We start from the raw sequence: 20,886 nt of genomic DNA on the forward strand, positions 1-20,886 counted from the left end.
CGCCGCATGTGGGATCCTCCCAGACCGGGGCACGAACCCGCGTCCCCTGCCTCGGCAGGCGGACTCTCAACCACTGCGCCACCAGGGAAGCCCAAGGCTGCTTTTCTGGTGCATGTTTATAACACTAAGATTAGGGCCCAGGTCCCCTAACAGCTGCCACTGAACTTCGTCCATAGCTCAAGATTGCTGTGATCATTAAAAGTTTAAAATGTATGCTCTGTAAAGTATCTCTGTAGAGTAAGGGAAAATATCAGATGTCTATAACTGAACCAGAATGATAGATTATGCAATAAAAGTGAACATGTTTTTACCAAAGGCAAACACAATATGCAAGAAAGATCAAGCTGAGAAACCCTCAGGATTTGGAAAACTGAGTGTTTTCTTTCATCCATAGTCCACTAGGGAGCACTGTTACCCGCTCTCAGTGCGGACCTGGCACCTCCTCATGAGCTGTTTCCTTCTTCCAGCGTAAAAAGCTAGTAACTATTGCAAGTTTACAGATTCCCTGGTCTAAGGGCTTTTTTCCCATTTCCCAATTATTTTGCTTTGAGGATAAGGTGCCTCAAATTCAAAACATATGGTTAAAATATTTTATCTATATATGTCCTATTAGAGCTCAATTCCCTCCCTTTAAAAAATTCCTTACTGTTCATTTAACATGTATTAAATTTTAAAAAAAAGAAGAAAGGAGCTCATGAGGACCACTTGATCTTCACAACAACTCTATAGGGCAATTCGCTTTTCTATTTTACACCCGAGGAAACAATATCAGAGAAATTTTCCTAGAGTCAAGCTACAAACTCCCTTTGAACGTGTTTTACTCCTGCTCTGGTTCATTTTATTATCTAAGTAACTAAGTATTCATAACATTTTACCCCAAGTCTTAGCTCCTAACACTGACAATGTTCAAATCGAATAGAAAAAAAGTAGTGATAACTGTCTAAATTCTGGATTGTCCACGCCAAAATTCGAATGGTTTCATTTTGTGTATGTGTATACACATTTGTCTATATACATATAAAATTACATTTGTACCCAATTTCCATACCAATATTTTGTGGCACTTTTGGTGTCCTGGGTCTTGATGTTTACAGTTTCTTTACTGTCACTGAAGAAAATCTGTGTGATTTTCTTCAGTACTAATAATTATGGCACATAGCGTCTGTCTTATTAGTTCTACATCCTGAGGTCTCAAACTAAAAGCTAAGGAGTCTCCTTGAATGAATGAACATTATCTATCTATCTATCTACCTATCTACACAATCTTTTATGTGTACAGCGTACAGGATTCGGGAACATGAGGTCACTGTATTTTCCATCTTTCTCTCTTATTTGGACTGTCACTCTAGTCCAAAGGTTGCTTTCTCTCTCTCCTACCACCACCTCTCAATCTAACTCCTGCTTTTTACCAGGGTAAGTAACCTACAATGCAGCTAAGGTTACGTGTCTTCCTCCCTCTTTCCTATCTATTGCTCATGACCCAGATAGGTGATGCCTTCCCATGAAGCCCTCTCGCATCTCTACAGACTTTGTTTTCATGTCTGATGGTACAAGCATCATATTCTACCTATTAAAATAGCCTCGCCTTATTTCCCTCCCCAACACCTTTTTTATCCTGCACCACTTCTTGAGGACAATAACCGTACCTTATTTATCTTTACATCCCCTAATGCCATGCTTCTTAAGCTTGAATGTGCATAAGAACCCTATGGGGATCTTGTTGATTTTTTTTTTTTTTTTTTTTTTTTTTTGCGGTACGCGGGCCTCTCACTGTTGTGGCCTCTCCCGTTGCGGGGCACAGGCTCCGGATGAAGAGGCTCAGCGGCCATGGCTCACGGGCCCAGCCGCTCCGCCGCATGTGGGATCCTCCCAGACCGGGGCACGAACCCGCGTCCCCTGCCTCGGCAGGCGGACTCTCAACCACTGCGCCACCAGGGAAGCCCAAGGCTGCTTTTCTGGTGCATGTTTATAGCACTAAGATTAGGGCCCAGGTCCCCTAACAGCTGCCACTGAACTTCGTCCATAGCTCAAGATTGCTGTGATCATTAAAAGTTTAAAATGTATGCTCTGTAAAGTATCTCTGTAGAGTAAGGGAAAATATCAGATGTCTATAACTGAACCAGAATGATAGATTATGCAATAAAAGTGAACATGTTTTTACCAAAGGCAAACACAATATGCAAGAAAGATCAAGCTGAGAAACCCTCAGGATTTGGAAAACTGAGTGTTTTCTTTCATCCATAGTCCACTAGGGAGCACTGTTACCCGCTCTCAGTGCGGACCTGGCACCTCCTCATGAGCTGTTTCCTTCTTCCAGCGTAAAAAGCTAGTAACTATTGCAAGTTTACAGATTCCCTGGTCTAAGGGCTTTTTTCCCATTTCCCAATTATTTTGCTTTGAGGATAAGGTGCCTCAAATTCAAAACATATGGTTAAAATATTTTATCTATATATGTCCTATTAGAGCTCAATTCCCTCCCTTTAAAAAATTCCTTACAGTTCATTTAACATGTATTAAATTTAAAAAAAAAGAAGAAGGGAGCTCATGAGGACCACTTGATCTTCACAACAACTCTATAGGGCAATTCGCTTTTCTATTTTACACCCGAGGAAACAATATCAGAGAAATTTTCCTAGAGTCAAGCTACAAACTCCCTTTGAACGTGTTTTACTCCTGCTCTGGTTCATTTTATTATCTAAGTAACTAAGTATTCATAACATTTTACCCCAAGTCTTAGCTCCTAACACTGACAATGTTCAAATCGAATAGAAAAAAAGTAGTGATAACTGTCTAAATTCTGGATTGTCCACGCCAAAATTCGAATGGTTTCATTTTGTGTATGTGTATACACATTTGTCTATATACATATAAAATTACATTTGTACCCAATTTCCATACCAATATTTTGTGGCACTTTTGGTGTCCTGGGTCTTGATGTTTACAGTTTCTTTACTGTCACTGAAGAAAATCTGTGTGATTTTCTTCAGTACTAATAATTATGGCACATAGCGTCTGTCTTATTAGTTCTACATCCTGAGGTCTCAAACTAAAAGCTAAGGAGTCTCCTTGAATGAATGAACATTATCTATCTATCTATCTACCTATCTACACAATCTTTTATGTGTACAGCGTACAGGATTCGGGAACATGAGGTCACTGTATTTTCCATCTTTCTCTCTTATTTGGACTGTCACTCTAGTCCAAAGGTTGCTTTCTCTCTCTCCTACCACCACCTCTCAATCTAACTCCTGCTTTTTACCAGGGTAAGTAACCTACAATGCAGCTAAGGTTACGTGTCTTCCTCCCTCTTTCCTATCTATTGCTCATGACCCAGATAGGTGATGCCTTCCCATGAAGCCCTCTCGCATCTCTACAGACTTTGTTTTCATGTCTGATGGTACAAGCATCATATTCTACCTATTAAAATAGCCTCGCCTTATTTCCCTCCCCAACACCTTTTTTATCCTGCACCACTTCTTGAGGACAATAACCGTACCTTATTTATCTTTACATCCCCTAATGCCATGCTTCTTAAGCTTGAATGTGCATAAGAACCCTATGGGGATCTTGTTGAAATACTGATTCTGATTCAGTAGGCCTGGCGTGGGGCCTGAGACTCTGCATTTCCCAGAGAATATTAATACTACAGGTTCATGGGCCATGCTTTGAGCAGCAAGGCCCTTGCATAATGTTTTGCACATGGCAGGTGTTAACTCACATGTACTAGAAAATTAAAAGTTAGAAAACAAATGCAAAGACAATGAGATAGCACTACACAACCACCACTATGGCAATATCAGTTGTTGGTACGGATGTCTGAGTGCCTGGATTCTCATAAAATGGGGATTTAAAATAGCGTACCTACTTTAAGTAAAGATCTGGCTGTTCTTTTTTTTTTTTTTTTTTTACAGAATTATCATATACTTACCCTATATCTAGTAGTTCCTCTCTTAGATATTTACCAAAGAGAAATGAAAACACACGTCCACAAAAATACCTGTACAAGAATGTTCAAAACAGCTTTATTCACAACAGCCAAAAACTGAAAATACTCCTGGTGTCCATTAACTGGTAAATGGATAAATAAATTGTGGTGTATCTGTACTGTGCAATGCTGGCTACTACTTCAACACCATGGAATACTGGCTTGAGTTCTCCCATGAGGTTGCAATTATGTAAGGTAGAGCTGCAGTCATCGGAAGGCTTGCCTGGGGCTGCAGAACTTGCTTCCAAGATGGCTCACTCGTCTGGCTGCTGGCAGGAGGCCTCAGTTCCTTCCCACACGCTGCCCTCCATGGAGCTGCATGAGTGTCCTAATGACATGGCCACTGACTTCTGTCACTGAGTGATCCATGAGAGAGGACTGCTGTGGCCTTGCCTGGCTCCAACTTGCTGCCAGGCCTGTCTTGAGGCTTTCTTGGTCAATGTTGGGCCAAAGACTCCTAATAAAAAGGTATGAAGTACTGATACACACAACAACATGGGTAAATTTCAAATGCATCATGTTAGTGAAACAACCAGACACAAAAGAGTACTTATTATATTATTTTATTCCTTTTATATGATGTTACAGAGGGTAAAACAAATCTTTAACTTTTAAAAAAGTCAAACAGTGGTTACCTGGGGACAGGGGTAGACAGGAAGGGTTATAAAGGTACTTGCCCAGGGGAATGAAACGTCGTGCATTTTGACAGGACTTTGAATTACACAGGTGTATGTATCTGTCAAAACTCAGAACAGTATGCTTTAGATTTGTACATTTTAGTCTTTGTAAATTTTATTTAAAATGAAGAATAACTCTAAAAAAATTCTGTACTACCATTATTGATATGCTGCTGCTGAAATGTTTCTAAGTGAAGTGTACTGATAACAATGACAACTGACATTGAAATGCATCAAACAATAAGATGAATTAATGGATGGATGAACAGATGGCTAGATACATGGGTAAAGCAAGTACAGAATATGTTTACAGCTGATTCTTGAACAATGTCAGGGTTAGGGGTGCCAACCTTCCGTGCAGTCAAAAATCCGATTATAACTTCCTTTGTAACTGTATCCATGGTTCCATATTCATGGGTTCCATCAACTGCAGATCGTGTAGTACCGTAGTACTATTTCTTGAAAAAAGCCTGTATATACGTGGACTCACATAGTTCAGAGCCACACTGTTGAAGGGACAACTCTACTGCAGAAACTAGATGGTGGGCATATGGGTGTTTTTTAAGTTTCCTGAATGCTTGAAAATTCTAATAAAATGTTTAAAAGAAAACAACCTACAACAGTGAGGAGACACTTCTGCTTATATCTGTACCCCTGATCCCAGCTCAGGGCTGATGCCTCTAACATCCAACTGGAGAGGCCCTGACAGCACTGTGCAGCTCACCACCTGTGCAGAGAGAAAAAAATCAGGTGTGCACTCGGACAGATGGAGAGCAACATGGCAAAGGTCTAGAAATACTGGGCGACGTGGGACCTTCAGTTCCTTACAGAGGATCTAAGCCTCCTGAAGAACACAGACCAACATGGACTGAAGCTGCCAGTGGCAACCAGAGGGGGGCTGGGAGAACAGGAGAGAGAAAATCTGAGACCTGTTCATCATTCCAGGCCATACATGATTCACAAATACCCTAATGAAATGTCTTGGTGCTTAAAATTTAACATATGTTGACATAGTTAACTTAGAAGTGTCTGCCATTCTATGTATAAATCTAACTCTTTAGTATTTTTGTTCATTTAACCCATAGTCTTTCTGCTGGGTTAATTTGAAATGGTAACCTTCTTTGTTAATTGATTTCAGGTGGATATCAGCAATGTCACTCATTGCTGGACCATCCAATGGGGTGTAGGCGCCTCTTCTTACTGAGTGGAACACTGATCCCCAAAGCTGGCTTACTAGTAGAATCACCTGGGGAGCTTTTAAAGCCAGGGTGATGCTGGCCCCCCTAGGACAGTTGAATCTACATGGGAGGGCGGGTAGGAGAGAGGCCTGGGCATCTGTACTTTTTATTTTTATTTGTTTATTTATTTTTTGGCCACGCCATGCAGCTTGCAGGATCTTAGTTCCCTGACCAGGGATCAAATCTGCGCCCCCTGCAGTGGAAGCTTGGAGTCTTAACCACTGGACCGCCAGGGAGTTCCCTTCCCTGTACTTTTTAAATGCCCTCCTGGTGAGTTTAATATGCGTCACATAACTAGACCTTAAATTTTCAAAGTTAAAAAGTTTTCAAAGGGACTGCAAAGAAGATAAAATTTTACTTAAAAAATGCTGTTTTGGGTAAAGGTTTTTAAGTTTTGTGGGCATCTTTTTCTTCCAACTCTTAGAGATAACGTATCAAAGTGCGATATAGGTTGATGAGTTCTCATTAAAATAGAACAAACTTCAGCTTTAGATTCCCAGAATTAATAAGATCTCATTGGCAGAAATTAGTTTAATCCTATGGAAACTGACATCTAGGAGAATGCTACCAGTGTCTCAAATTCTGATGTGTGTATATCTGATCAGCATAGCTGGATTACCTTAAAGGTGGGCTCAGCACGTGTTTAGGGCAGATGCCAAAATATGTACTTGGAAAAAAATTTATATTTGCTATTTCAAAAGTTGTGTGGGAGGAGTCATTATGGTAAAAAAGAAAAAAATATAATTATATTAGCATTGATTACAGTTATTCTATCTATGGGAGGCTGGAAGGAACCATGGCCGTTGCCAGGACTGTGGACATGAAAGCTGCTCCCAGCCTGGCTGAGGGAGTGGAAGGGGCTTCTGCACCGAGGGATCACCTTGCTTCCTGCCCTCTGTCCTCCTTTGGTCCCCAGACAGGAGTCGGCACCAGTCAATTAGAAAGTCAAAGTACCCGAGGAGGAGGAGGGTGGAGGGAACTTGCGCCTGGCCCAGCAGGTTTTACACTGTGAACTCGATTGAGAACAATGTGCTAATTGTCCTTTGTTTGCTGAGCGGGGCCTGGAGCCAGTGCAGAGCTGGCCCTGAGAAGCTTCCAGAGCCTGGGGATCAGGTGTGGGGAACTAGCACTGGCTGCCTGGGGGTAGGGGTGGGGAGGGCACACAGCAGGTGTTCCACAGACCGTTAGAAACTTCCCGGAATTTACAGGTTTCAGAGTTTCTCTTATTAGAGAAAGGGACAGAAAATGGCTAAAAAGTCAGGCCAGTAACAATCAAATCAGAACACGAAACTCCACTGGACTAAATGTGCAGACACTCCTCCAGAGTTAGGGTTTTGTCCAAATGTCAAAACTCCTCTTGTCCTTCAGGATGTCTGACCTGTAGCAAGTAGGAGGGCCAGAAAAACGACCAGACCTAGTTCTCCAAGTTCTCCCTCCCCGACAACAACGTGGAATAATCCCTTCAACTGCAGGGCAGCCCCCTGCTGTGAATAAGCGAGAGTGAATAGGACTTCCCTGGTGGTCCAGCGGTTAAGACTCCGTGCTTCCAACACAGGGGACGCGAGTTCGATCCCTGGTCAGGGAAATAAGATCCCACATGCTGCGTGGCCAAAAAAAAAAAAAGAGAGAGTGAATGAGGCAACCTCCCTCAGAAGCAGGACTTTCTGGAAAGCAGAACAGAGGCTTTGCTCCATTTTCACTATGCATTGAAAGGGTAAAAACTGTACAGCTATCATCTTGCTATTGGTCTTTCTGATGTATCAATGCAGGAAAAAAATTTAAATGTATGCAAAAGAAAACATACTTTTCAAACACACACACACAAAACTGTCACAAGCAAAGCAGTTATCTTTGGGCAGTGGGACTGTGAAAGAATTGTACTCTTTTTTTCTCCATTTCTAGAACACCTTACTTTATGTGTGTACATATGTGTGTGTGTATTTATTTATTTATACAAAGACCGTGAACATCTAAAACTCAGGAAAACCATGAAGTTAGTTCTATAGTAAAATCAGTTTTTAAATTGCAGATATATTTACAGCAGGCAAGACCCAGAAGCAACTTAAGTGTATGTCAACAGGTGAATGGATAAAAATGATGTGGAATATATACACAATGGAATATTACTCAGCCATAAAAATGAATGAAATAATGTCATCTGCAGCAACATGGATGGACCTAGAGATTATCATACTAAGTGAAGTACGTCAGGCAAAGACAATTATATGACATCGTTTTTATGTGCAATCTAAAAAATTGATACAAATGAACTTATTTACAAAACAGAAACAGACTCACGGACATAGAAAACAAACTTGAGGTTACCAAAGGGGAAAGGGGAGGGGAGGGACAAATTAGGAGCTGGGGATTAACAGATACACATTCCTATATAGAAAAGAGATAAACAACAAGGACCTACTGTATAGCACAGGGAACTATATTCAATATATTGTAATAACCTATAAGGGAAAAGAATCTGAAAAAATATATATATATAAATCACATGCTGTACACCTGGAACTAACACTACACGGTAAATCAACTATACTTCAATTAAAAAACTGCAGATGTATGCTCTTGCCCATGCGTTTAATTATGGATGCATGTATGGATACTTTGGCCTTGGAGCTGGCATTCTCTGGGCTTCCCTCATGAGGAGAGGGAAGGGAAAAACTTTTAAGTGTACATTTCCTCATTAGCATGACTGGCAGAATAGTGATCATTTTGATAGTATTTTGTTTATGGAGCTTTCTTAAAGGATAGAGAGAGAGAGATTTATATCTCAAGAAAAGTCTCCACTGCTTTCCCGTGGTCATTTAAAATTCATAAGACCATCAAAAACAGGGCTGAGCCCTCTCTCTGCCACTCTGACAAAATGCCACTAGCTTTCTTTTCTTGGAAATGATGGTGTTTAGGTCCTGTTTTTGGCTCTCCGGAGATGCCAGGCAGAAGTAGGTCATTCCAACATGTATCGGGTGGTTAACTCGCCCCACCTTGGCTCCAGTCATTTTGTCGGCCTTTGACCCTTCACCTTGTTTCAATATCCAATCACTATGTCACACCCACAATGCATGGGAACATCAAGTCACCAGGAAAGAACAAAACCAAAGAAAACAACAAAACCCAAATCCTGGGAGTTGGCTGGGACTAATGTCATCGCCCCTACTCCCATTTTAAAGATGAGGAAACTGAGGCATGGAAAGGTTCTGGGGGTTGCCCTGAGTTAAGAGCTCCCCAACTCTGCTCTCGTGCTGCCTGCCCCACGGTGTTGCCAGAGGCTGGCCCGTGATGCCATCTGCCTTGGCACCGGCTACAAATTTGTACCCACCCTCTGCCCTGCCCTGCCCTGCCCCTCCTCGTGTGCCAGTTCCACACCGTTAAGACCACAGTGGCAGTGACTTATCGGGGCCCAAGCAGACTGATGCTGTTCATGAACTCCCTCTTATTCTAATTTTTACAAGTCATTTTATATATTTTTAATTTTAAATTATATAAGAAATACATGAAAGCAGGCACAATGTAAGAAATTCAAAGGCTACCAAAGAATATAAAACAAAAAGTGAAAAGCCTTCTTAATCATCTCCCTGTGTTCGTCCACCTCCTGCCTCAAGAGACATACTCGAAGACTCACTCTGTCTCTGGAGGCGACCACAAGGTCATTGGTGCACACTGTCCAGCAAAACAACTGTCAAAACGCTTGCTATGGTGATCGTTATATGCCTCCTGTTCTAGTTCTTTCCAGTTTCATGTCCCAAAGCATGAGGCCTGGGCTGGGATAGCTCGTAAGGAGGACAAGTCAAGGTAGGGGCGTAGCAATGCAGGTCTGAGCAAGAGCGGTGGCCATGGAAACAGCGCAGAGGGCACAGGTGTGAACAGAGTTTATTCCGGCGCCGTATGTCTGGGATCACCTCGTGGCCTGCCTCATCTCCTTCCTCTCGTCTCTTCTTTTACCACAGACCAGCCCTGGAACACCTCCTTTCTCATTCTCTAGAACCAAAGCTGGCTTAAGAAGGTTTTTAATGCGCTCTCTCCCAGCCCGCTAAACCTCAGCATCAACTCTGCTTTTAGTCTGGGTCTAACCAGGGCCCAACCCTGATGGCGTACCCTAGACCTGATCAGTGGGTCCATGATACATCGCTGTATTGGTAACACGCTCAGCAAGCCAGATCCTCTTAATTTGGTGGGCTGTCCTTGCCCTCAAATGTCCCCCACCCTTGAATTCCAGCCCAAGAGCAGAGCCCGAGAGCCTGCGGTGGTCCCAATACAGGGCTCTGTGTGCCAGAATGAACTTCCTCCTGGCATCCACAACCTGGCTCATCTCTTTAGCAACCCCCCACCCCCATCGTGAATGGGTCCAGTTAATGACGTATATCCTAAGATACGGCAGGTCACAAAAGCAGGAAAATGACGGGTAGCAAAGATACATGCTTCCAGGTACCTTGGCTACATCAATTGACATCACAGGCAGGGGTGGCAGGGAAGAACTGTCCGGAACACTTGTTCTAAAGCTGGGGATGGAGCTTAGGTCACTGGCCACTCTCAGCTATTTCTGTGCACACACCCTGCAGCCGTTGGCACCAGCACAGAGGTGGGGCCAGCTGACCACTGATGTCGCTGGTGGTATTTTTCTTCTCCGTCCACCTGAATCCTGTGGTCCACGCACAGTACTGTGGGACAAGCAGGGCATGGTGTGCTAAGACCGGTGTGAGCTATCAGCTCGGGAGCAACTTCAGAGTGCTTCCATCCTAAACTCTACCTTTTAAGATGAAGAATACAACCCAGATCATGAATCTAACAAGGAGACGCGCCATATGCTTTCTCAGGATGCCTGAACGTTGGTGAGAATCTTCTACATCTCTGCCCTCTGGACCTCAACGTTAGCTACGTCAATACAATTGCCCCAGGGCACTGAGCTATTGCTTAAAGGCACAGTTAGTCCTGAGGACATGGAGAGAGGGGAAGAGGGCCCAGGACTTGCAGTGGGAACCCCGCTGGAGGTTCCGGATCTGACAGTAATGGGCTGTGATCTCGAACCTGCCCCCCTGGGCCTCAGCCTCCCTACCTGGACAGCAAATAGGATGGACTCACATACCTTCTAAGGTCCTTTCCAACTCTCACGTTTGATGAGTCTATGTTTGCCTCCATTACTGAAACAGGAGAAGCCACTTAAGTTGCTTTCTCACCCAAGCCACTGCGCCACATTATTAAGGCCAGGAAATGGCTTATTGACATGTTTAACCAAGATGGTGCAGCTGACCACCACCCAGGCATTTGCTTGGTAACAGTCTCCTAGCTGGACTGATGGGTAACTAGACTACAAGGTTCTGGAAGAAGCAAACTCTTGACTATTCTTACCTGGGTTAACACAGAATTATGCACACAGTAGGCCCTCAATAATGCACTGAATGAAAAGAGTTGGATTGAGACATCCTACCCTTCTCACCTAAACCACCATAAAACAAAGAATGTCCCATGGAGACTTTGGGGGCTTGAAATGTATCTTGTAGAGGAGAAAATTCCCTGTGCTCAAAAAAACTGAACCAGGGTCGACGTGCACCCCATGCCAATCTGTTCAGGGAACAGATCCAGACACACGAATCTGCCCAGACGGAAGAGAGTCGGGTTACAAGACTGCTCCAGTGCTTAGGAAGTTCCTAAAGTACCCAAGAAGCAGGTACAAACATGCCTCAGAAGGCTGTTCAAAGTAGTACGATATAATCTGACAACTTTATAATGCCCTGAGGGAAGACATAAGTGTTTCAAATTTGCTATTCAGAACTCAGTAGGTAATTAAAGCTTCTTACATGTAAAATGCACGCTTGAATTCAATAATCTCTGAGGTCCTTTTTGGCTTTAACTTTCTGTAGTCATTCGTAAACTTAAACACCTTGGAAATAATCATTTCATACATTACATACCATGCTCAGGGAAGAAATATTTTTAGGTTCATTCCAGGTGCGTTCTAGATACATCGAGAAATCAAAAAGAAAAAAAAAATGTGTGTGAGTGGGGGTGAAGAATGAGATAACAGAAGGATAAACTCACATCCTAGGTTATTTTCATGTTTTCTGCTTCCTTATTTGCAAAAATGACTCCAGCCATCTTCAAATTATAGGTTGAAAAGAAAGAGCTAATATGTCACAGAGCTCAAAGTGTGGTTGAATTTTTAAATTAATTTTTTTAAAAGCATGATTCCAGTATACAAAGGATGAATGCTGTTTGAACAATGTATTTATATCTAACTTCAACTTATTCCAGAAAGGACTTAAGGTGGCATAATATAAACTAAAAGTAAAAATCAGAGAAAAGAAAAACAAGGTTGGGACAAACTCCAACAGAGAATGCCATACAAAGGGCCAGTGATAATAGTCTCCATCTCTCCCTTATGGATGGGCACACATTCAAATATAGCATGAAATATCCAGATGAGTTAAAATTTTTTATCTCTTCTTTAACTTGCTCAATACCCACTCAAAGTATTCTCTCATTTGAGTTTGCCCCATGTGTATATCACACAGCTTCTTGAGGATGGCAAACAGAAATGTTTCCATTTACAAACGACTTGGAGAGATTAGCTAATTTGCCTGTAGTCACCTAGCTAGTTCTGGTGGGACACGTAATTAGGATCATTAAAGAAAAGAATGGGCTCCTGAAAAATTGTATACAATCTCCCTTTGTGTAGGACTTTGAGAAAGGAGATAAATAACCAGCTACCTAGGGCGCCTGAAATGTCATTCTTCTTGAAAAGACCATTAATTAGTATACATTTTATCTCCGTCATTTTAAGTTTTTACAACACTGCAGTCTTCAAAACATCTGAAATTATGAACAACTGTATAAGCTCAATTAACCAAGTGAATTTCTACATAAGCAGAGATTTAACGAGGATGGGGAAGAGAGGCGTGTAAAGCTCCTGTGGAGGGTGATACGGACAGTGGGAACGGGGCACAAGTTTCAGGGTGGGAATGAGATTTGCGTCTTTGGGAAGAAGAGCGGCCAGTGTGTCAGGAATGATGTGCGTGAGGCAGTGAGCTGGAGGGAACCGACGTCCAAGAAATACTCAGGTGACACAGAACATCAGCAGCAGCTCTAGGAGCCTGGAGGAGTTCCGGATGTGATGAGAGCCCACTGCTGGGGTCTGAGCCGTAGGAAGTGATTTCCTAACAAAAGCTCCAGCTGGCTGCTGAGTGAGGACGAGACAGCAAGGGGCAGGAAGGGAAGCAAGCAGCCCAGGAGGGGGCGTGGCAGAGTCCGGGGAAGAAGAGAAGGTGGCTGAGGTTCTGCGGGAGGAGGTAAGAAGCAAACTGGGGGTATCCTTGCAAGCAGGTGAGGTCAGGGGTCAGGCTGTTGTGTCAGGAAGCCGGGGGTTTCTTTAGGGCGAAGGTTGGTCACCCCGGCACGGGGGCGGGTTCTCTCACAGGCAGGTGGGTGATGTTAGCAAGCAGCCGCATGACCCTGGCCAGCAAGTATGGGACGCTGACCAGCAGGTGGGGCACACCTGCATCAGGTAAATTACTCTGGCAGGTGGACCAGCCACCTCTCCGAGTAGGTTACGAATTGCGTCCCTTGCAAACTCAGATGCTGAAGTCCTGACCCCCAGCACTTCAGACAGGGCCTTTAAAGAGGTGATTAAGGTCAAATGAGGTCCCAAGGGTGAGCCAAATCCAAATATGACCGGTGTCCTTACAAGAAGAGGAGATTAGGACGCAGACACGCACAGGGGAAGACCACGTGAAGACAAAGAGAGAGAAGATGGTCATCTACGGGTCAAAGAGAGAGGCCCTCAGAAGAAACCAACCCTGCTGACACCTTCTGAAGGCTAGAAGTCCAAGAAACTTCGACTTTAACTCGAAGTTTCTCACGGAACTTAGAATCATGAGAAAATAAATTTCTGTTGTTTAAGCCACCCAGTCTGTGGTACTTTGTAATGGCAGCCCCGGAAAACTAATACAGGCGGATAACTTCCCTGGATCTCTGGGAGGTCCTGCATGGTCTGAGTCCCACATCCAAGTAGCTGGGAGAGGCTGCCGAGCGCGTGGAAGACGTGGAGGGATCATCTGAAGTTCACGCGCCACGGGGGGATTCGGCCAACCAGTGGGTAACCTGGCAAACGTCCAAGATGAGGGCAAAACAGCTCACTGGCACCAAGAGTATCTGAGTGTTGCAGATGCATTACATGGAGAGGAAAATGAGAAGGTACGGGATTTCAGTGAGCAGCACGGTGGCGCCACTGAAGCCCTAGAGGCTGGACCACAGCAGGCGATCCTTGAGGACATCGGGGCCTGTGGCTGAGAAGCTTGTGTGCGCAGTTGAAAACCATGATGCTGGGTGTCCTGGGGGGAGTTGGGCCTGGATGCCCTGCGGGGAGTCAGTAACGATACCACTAGGACCTAAAGCAGCAGCGGTGAGGAGTCAGGACTCCACTGGCTTCTGGAAAAGGGGCCAGAAACCCACCTACTTCTTCTCTGAGGCGGTATGTTGGAGCTGAGTGCATAACCTGACTTTCTCTTCTTACCAGCTATTTAGCTTTACCACATTTCTTGCTCCCTCACCTGTTTCTGTGTCTGCAGAATCTGTTCAGACCCAGACCCAGACTAGGCCTGGGAGGGAAGCACAGATGAGCTGCTCTGTGCGTTCATCCAGCCCTATGATTTTATAAAGGTCCTTTTTTTTTTTTCCTTCTTTAATTTTGAGTTTTAGTATAAAGAGTGACATTTCTTAAAAGATTCCATTTTGTTTGTTGGTATGATTTGACTTTCAGGAAGCAATAACCCAATTACGTTTTGCTAACCAATTTTGTACTCCTTCTAGAAAAGTGACTTCTAGGAAACAGAAGCAGCCTTCTGTTTATTTCCGACAAATTGTGCCAATGGAACAAGTACATCTTTTATTTTAAGGGGTGTCAGAAAGCATCAGAATATCCAGGGCTCCTGTACCGTACCTGGAACAAAGATAATTCACCTAACAGAACCAATTACATAACAGATCTAGATGCATTAGGTTAAGTAAGGCAGATTACGCTCATGACCGGTCAGAAATAGGAAAGGGCACAGCCAGTTTTGCTCATGGCAAAGAGGAAAGGATAGGTATCTTCAGGAATGAAAATCAGCCTGAAACAATCTAAAGCGGATCAAAGCAAATATGAAATCATCTGGAAATCTTGGATATAATTATAAAGAGTCTTGCTATTTTTTCCATCCTCCTCTGTCATATACCTGAATTATTTTTGTTAGAGTGTGTGCCTCAGCATTTAAGAGAGCTGGGCCCTGATCCCAGTAGTCTGAGCTTTAGTGTAGAGCCATTACCAAGACCCCAGAGTCTGAAAGCAGCTGCAGAGACAATTTGGGGTTGGATATTTTCTGTTGATTATTAGTTTGTACCTTCAGAAGTTAATTCCAGTCTCAAAGCTCAAGGCCGGCCTGTGCACTGGTGAACTGGGGCATCTTAGATCCGTGGGCTGCCAGAGCTGGAAGGAGTGGCAAAGGCCACGTTGTCCAGTCCCTACGATCTGCCAGACCTGAGTTTGAATCCTCACTCAGCAGCCGAGCAGTCTTGGGCCAGTATCTCCACCTGTTTGAGCCTCCATGTCCTCATCTGCAAAACAGGCCCTCTCACAGTACCAGCCTCTTCGGGTTATTATCAAAAAATGAGATAAAACAGTAAAGTACTCAGCACACGTGCTGTCAGTGATTGTGATTGCTATGACCAGAAAAATCTTCCTCAACGTGAACAATGGTCAGGGGAAAGCTGAGCTCTGGGGGAAATTACGTGACATACAACTGAGTTAAATGTAAACGTCCTGGCATTTGGGGCGTAAGATTATGCATGTCCTGTTTGTTCATTCACTGGGTGCATGACTGCATAAAGAGTAGACAGAAACTGGCTGCCGTATATGTCAGGTGGGGATGGAGACAGCAGCTGGATGTGCATCAGGAGAGAAGGGCTCCCTTCATACACTGTCCCTGCCCCTGCCCATGTGACTGGGTCGGATCAGGGAGTCCTATGCAGCCTGGTCTCCTCTGTAAGATAACGTGGTCAAGAACAGAGGGACAGAATGATTCATAAGGATCTTTTTTTTGTCCCAAGCATCTGTTATCCTACAAATATTTACTACGTCAACCACAAATGAAAACCTATTCCAGATGCTTAAATAATAAGGATATTTCTCATCTCACAAAACAGGAAGTCCAGAGGTAGGGCAGGCTTCAGAACTGGTTGAATTAGCAGCTCAACAATGTCACCATGTCCTGAGTTCCTTCCAACTCCTCACGGAGCTATCAACAGAATTGGCTTCTGGCTCCCCTAGTGGTAAAGGTAACAGGAGCAGCGGGGATAATATGATTCATTTTTCACTTCCTCTGGGCAATGGACATGACTTCTCGGTTTGTTTTTTGTGTTTGGCTCCAGCAACTATCTCCTTCAATCACTCTACGATTGTGTCATATGCCTAAACCTAAGCCAGCATATGAAACTCAGCAGACCAATTCAGTCTGCACTTCGAGCTGAGTCCTCTTTCCCAAACTGTACTTCTTCTGTCAATGGAAGTGAGGTGTAGTGGGTGCTGGGAAGGCCACCAGAGAGTTCACTATAGGGTCATTGGAGGCATTTAATGATAATAAAAGAAAACGTAACAGTAACAAATTCTCCATTTCCAATGTGATTTTTTTGGATATATTGCTTTACAGAGATAGACAAAATAATAACATGCATTTATAATTTTCTTTCACCTCAGCTTTTGAAAAAGGCATTTCATATAAATCTTAGAAATAGGGATGAAATTTAAACCCATTTTTGTGTTGGAGATTGAAATGAACTAGGAGCTATAGTCTAAACCCAGAGAGAAGAGACTTGGCTAAATTCACACAAACTAATTGCAACTAGAGTCTTTGCCTCCATGGCCAATGTCAAGTTTGGAAGCAGCATGTTAGAGGGAGTATCTTTTTCCCCCCATTAAGTAGACTCAAGACTTAGCATATTTGTAGGCCTCTCTCTCTCTTCAAGGGAAGGAGGGACATGTATTAACTGCCCTATACAACTTTTGAGTATCACAAATCAGGGCTCCTCCTCTGTGGTGCAACCCCACTGCAAGCACAGGGTAACATCAGGCTCTCACCACATTGCCCAGTGAAGGCTGCAGTTTGGGGGACCAGCACTAAAATGCTCTGTGCATAATGAAGATCTGTTCTCTGTTCCAGAGGCCTTATGTATCCCATTAAACACAAAATATAAATATATAACTTAAACAGTCAAATAAAAAAAAGGCTTAGCATTTATTCATTAGTGTAAAATATTTAAAATGTTTTAGCCTGTTTTCAAAATCAACGACATAGCTCCTCATGCAGTTATTTTTTAAACTCCTAATTGTGATGCATCACTCATTGCTGGCAGGAATGGGTCAGAAGCTAGAAATTACAGGAAAAAAGTTTCACAAGAAAAGTCACACCCTGCCCCAAGAAAAACAATTCCTGTCCACTGCTCAGTCTGGTTTAACGATTTCAAGTCGCAAGGAATGTATTTTAAGTTTCACTTTTTAATATATATTAGATGTTAATGTAAAGAAAACATAATAGAGGTTGTCTCTTAAATATGATGGGGAAAGGACCTTAGGAATCATAGTACTTTAATAGTTTTGAAAGTTTAACACAAGCTCTGCACCCACCCCAATTTCAGCAAGATTGCATTTGAATAATCTCAATCAAATAAGACTATAAACTATTTTAAATGCTCATGTTAAAAGTGATCCTGTATTATCCATCATGAACTACTTAGTGTTAGACATGCTTCCTTCCACAGGAATTTTTTTAAGTATTTAACAAAGTTGTGCAAGAAACAGGAGAAATTCTTTTGAGGCCTTCCTATGTGGAAGGCAGTGTGCTAAATTTCAGGAAAGATGCAAAAATAAGTAAGATTCAATCCCTGTCCTCAAGGTACCTCTAATCCAGAAAGGCACATGGAAAAGATATTACTTTGTTACTTGGCCTTCCCAGAATCCATTTCCCCTTCTGCGGGTACCACCAGAAAACCATCCCACATTCACTCCTAGTCGCGAGAGTCTTATGGGGCTGACAACATTCCCCTCTTCTCCGGCATGGAATTCTTTAGGGCAAATTTTGACCTAAATTGAGGGGTTTCCTGGGGCATGGGACTTCTAGTGCCGAAACCAGAAAAGTCCCAGGCAAATTGCGATGAGCTGCTAGTCACACTTACTCTGACCCAAGCCTGGCCTATTAGAGTGAATTCTGCTTCCTTGACCAGAGGAATTCGTTCCGTGATGGGTGGTGGGGACGTGCCCCCGGCCGGACTAAAAAGATTCAATCCTGAAACGTTTGTTGAAACAATTGAGAGTCAGTCTTTCAGCAGGAGCAGCTAAATAAGTAGAATACAGGCATCCCTCGTTTTTACTTCCCTTCATAGATATTGCGGTTTTTAACACATTGAAGGTTTGTGGCAACCCTGCATCGAGCAACTCTATCAGCACCATTTTCCCAACAGCATTTGCTCACTTCGTGTCTCTGTGTCACATTTCGGTAATTCTAACAGTATTTCAAACTTTTAAATCGTGATTATACTTGTTACGGTGATCTGTGGTCAGTGACCTTTGATGTTACCCTTGTAATTGTTTGGGGGCGCCACAAACTGCTCCCATGTACCACAGCACATTCAGTCAACAAAAGTTGTGTGTGTTCTGACTGCTCTACCGACCAGCTGTTCCCCCATCTCTCTTCCTCTCCTCATGCCTCCATATTCCCTGAGACACAACAATATTGACATTAGGCTAATTAATAACCCTACAGTGGCCTCTGAGTGTTCAGATGAAAGGAGGATTCCCATGTCCCTCACTTTAAATCAGAAGCTAGAAGTGATGAGGCTCAGTGAGGGAGGCACGCTGAAAACCAAGGCAGGCTGAAAGGTAGGCCTCTTGTGCCAAACAGCCAAGGTGTGAAAGCAAAGGAAAAGTTCTTAAAGGAAATTAAAAGTGCTGCTCCAGTGAACACATGAATGATAAGAAGGTGAAATAGCCTTAATGTTGATACAGGAAAATGTGTTAGTGGTCTGGATAGAATATTAAACCAGCCACAGCATTCCCTTAAACCAAAGCCTGATCCAGAGCAAGGCCCTAACTCTGTTCAATTCTATGAAAGCTAAGAGAGATAAAGAAGCTGCAGAAGAGATGTTTGAAGCTAGCAGGGCTGGTTCATGAGGTTTAAGGAGAGAATCTTTTTCCATAACATAAAAGTGCAAGGTGAATCAGCAAGTAGTGAAGCTGCAGCAAGTTATCCAGAAGATCTAGCTAAGATAATTAACGAAGGCGGTTACACTAAACAACAGATTTTCAATGTCAATGCAACAGCCTTCTCTTGAAAGAAGATGCCATCTAGGACTTTCATAGCTAGAAAGGAGACATCAATGCCTGACTTCAGAACTTCAAAGGACAGGCTGATTTTCTTGCTAGGGGCTAACGCCGCTGGTGACTTTAAGTTGAAGCCAGAGCTCATTTACCATTCCAAAAATCCTAGGGCCCTTCAGAATTATGCAAAATCTACTCTGCCTGTGCTCTATAAATTGAACAGCAAAACCTGGATGATAGCACATCTGTTAAAAATATGGTTTACTGAATATCTTAAGCCTACTGTTGAGAGCAACTGCTCAGGAAAAAATATTTCTTTCACAATATTCCTACTTATTGATAATGAAGTGAATGAAGGGAGCCCTTCTCTCCTGATGCACATCCAGCTGCTGTCTCCATCACCACCTGACGTATATGGCAGCCAGTTTCTGTCTACTCTTTATGCAGTCATGCACCCAGTGAATGAACAAACAGGACATGCATAATCTTACGCCCCAAATGCCAGGACGTTTACATTTAACTCAGTTGTATGTCACGTAATTTCCCCCAGAGCTCAGCTTTCCCCTGACCATTGTTCACGTTGAGGAAGATTTTTCTGGTCATAGCAATCACAATCACTGACAGCACGTGTGCTGAGTACTTTACTGTTTTATCTCATTTTTTGATAATAATCCGAAGAGGCTGGTACTGTGAGAGGGCCTGTTTTGCAGATGAGGACATGGAGGCTCAAACAGGTGGAGATACTGGCCCAAGACTGCTCAGCTGCTGAGTGAGGATTCAAACTCAGGTCTGGCAGATCGTAGGGACTGGACAACGTGGCCTTTGCCACTCCTTCCAGCTCTGGCAGCCCACGGATCTAAGAGGCCCCAGTTCACCAGTGCACAGGCCAGCCTTGAGCCTTGAGACTGGAATTAACTTCTGAAGGTACAAACTAATAATCAACAGAAAATATCCAGCCCCAAATTGTCTCTGCAGCTGCTTCCAGACTCTGGGGTCTTGGTAATGGCTCTACACTAAAGCTCCAGACCCACATGCATGCGTTAAAAAGAAACGCCCATTTCTCAGCTGGTAGCCATTCCTAGTTCCCTACTGCAAGGACCGTGTTTCTGTAATTCTCGCAACCTTACTCATAAACTGCCTAGTACTCAATTCGCGTGTAATACGGTGATGACTTCTCCAGCAACACGGACACATACTGCTTAGGTAGAGCCACACTGTATTTTTCCAACTAACTGGAACTGGCTAAAGCTGCTCTAGACTCGTGCTGGGCCCTGGGGCTGCCAAAGTCGTTTTTCCTGCAGACACCTTACCGCCAGGTGCATGTTAACTAGGGGCGAACAGAGAATGGCAGTAAGCCTGAGGCTTGCAATAGCCAGGTGCCCTTTCAGGGACTCGCTGTGTTTCAGGTCCCCTGAAGGGCACCCAGCCCTCGGACGCTAGAAAATGGGGCGTTGCAGGAGAGCGGAACTAACCTCTCCTACTAGATCCAATTCGACCCCCCACCCAAGGCCTCTGTCTCCAGGTTGTACCTGAATCCAACCAATCGGAAAGGGAGTTACATCGACGGCGGCTGAGGTGTCCAATCCGAGGACAAGTCTCACACTCCGTCGCCCGCTGAGTCCCCGCGAGCTGTAAAAC

The 20,886-nt window shown here is 43.6% G+C and overlaps 1 protein-coding gene across 5 annotated transcripts in view; it reads right to left on the reverse strand.

Annotated features, from left to right (window-relative positions):
• The window catches only part of LOC114484250 (chloride intracellular channel protein 5-like), a 49,814-nt gene extending 28,949 nt beyond the window's left edge, over positions 1-20,865 (reverse strand). Inside the window, exons 1-2 of one of the 5 annotated variants that reach the window (XR_008615786.1) lie at positions 20,778-20,865; positions 4,058-4,442 (exon numbers count right to left, since the gene is read on the reverse strand). The gene's annotated coding sequence lies outside the window, so the exon portion shown is untranslated. Of the gene's footprint in view, positions 1-4,057; positions 5,390-11,724; positions 11,863-20,777 lie in introns of those variants that run through there. The other 4 variants (XR_003676918.2, XR_008615784.1, XM_055079956.1 and 1 more) reach the window with 4 other exon arrangements.
• Between the last annotated feature and the right edge of the window lie 21 nt (positions 20,866-20,886).

This window comes from Physeter macrocephalus, chromosome 18 (genome assembly GCF_002837175.3).
Source record: "Physeter macrocephalus isolate SW-GA chromosome 18, ASM283717v5, whole genome shotgun sequence".
Lineage (NCBI taxonomy): Eukaryota > Metazoa > Chordata > Mammalia > Artiodactyla > Physeteridae > Physeter > Physeter macrocephalus.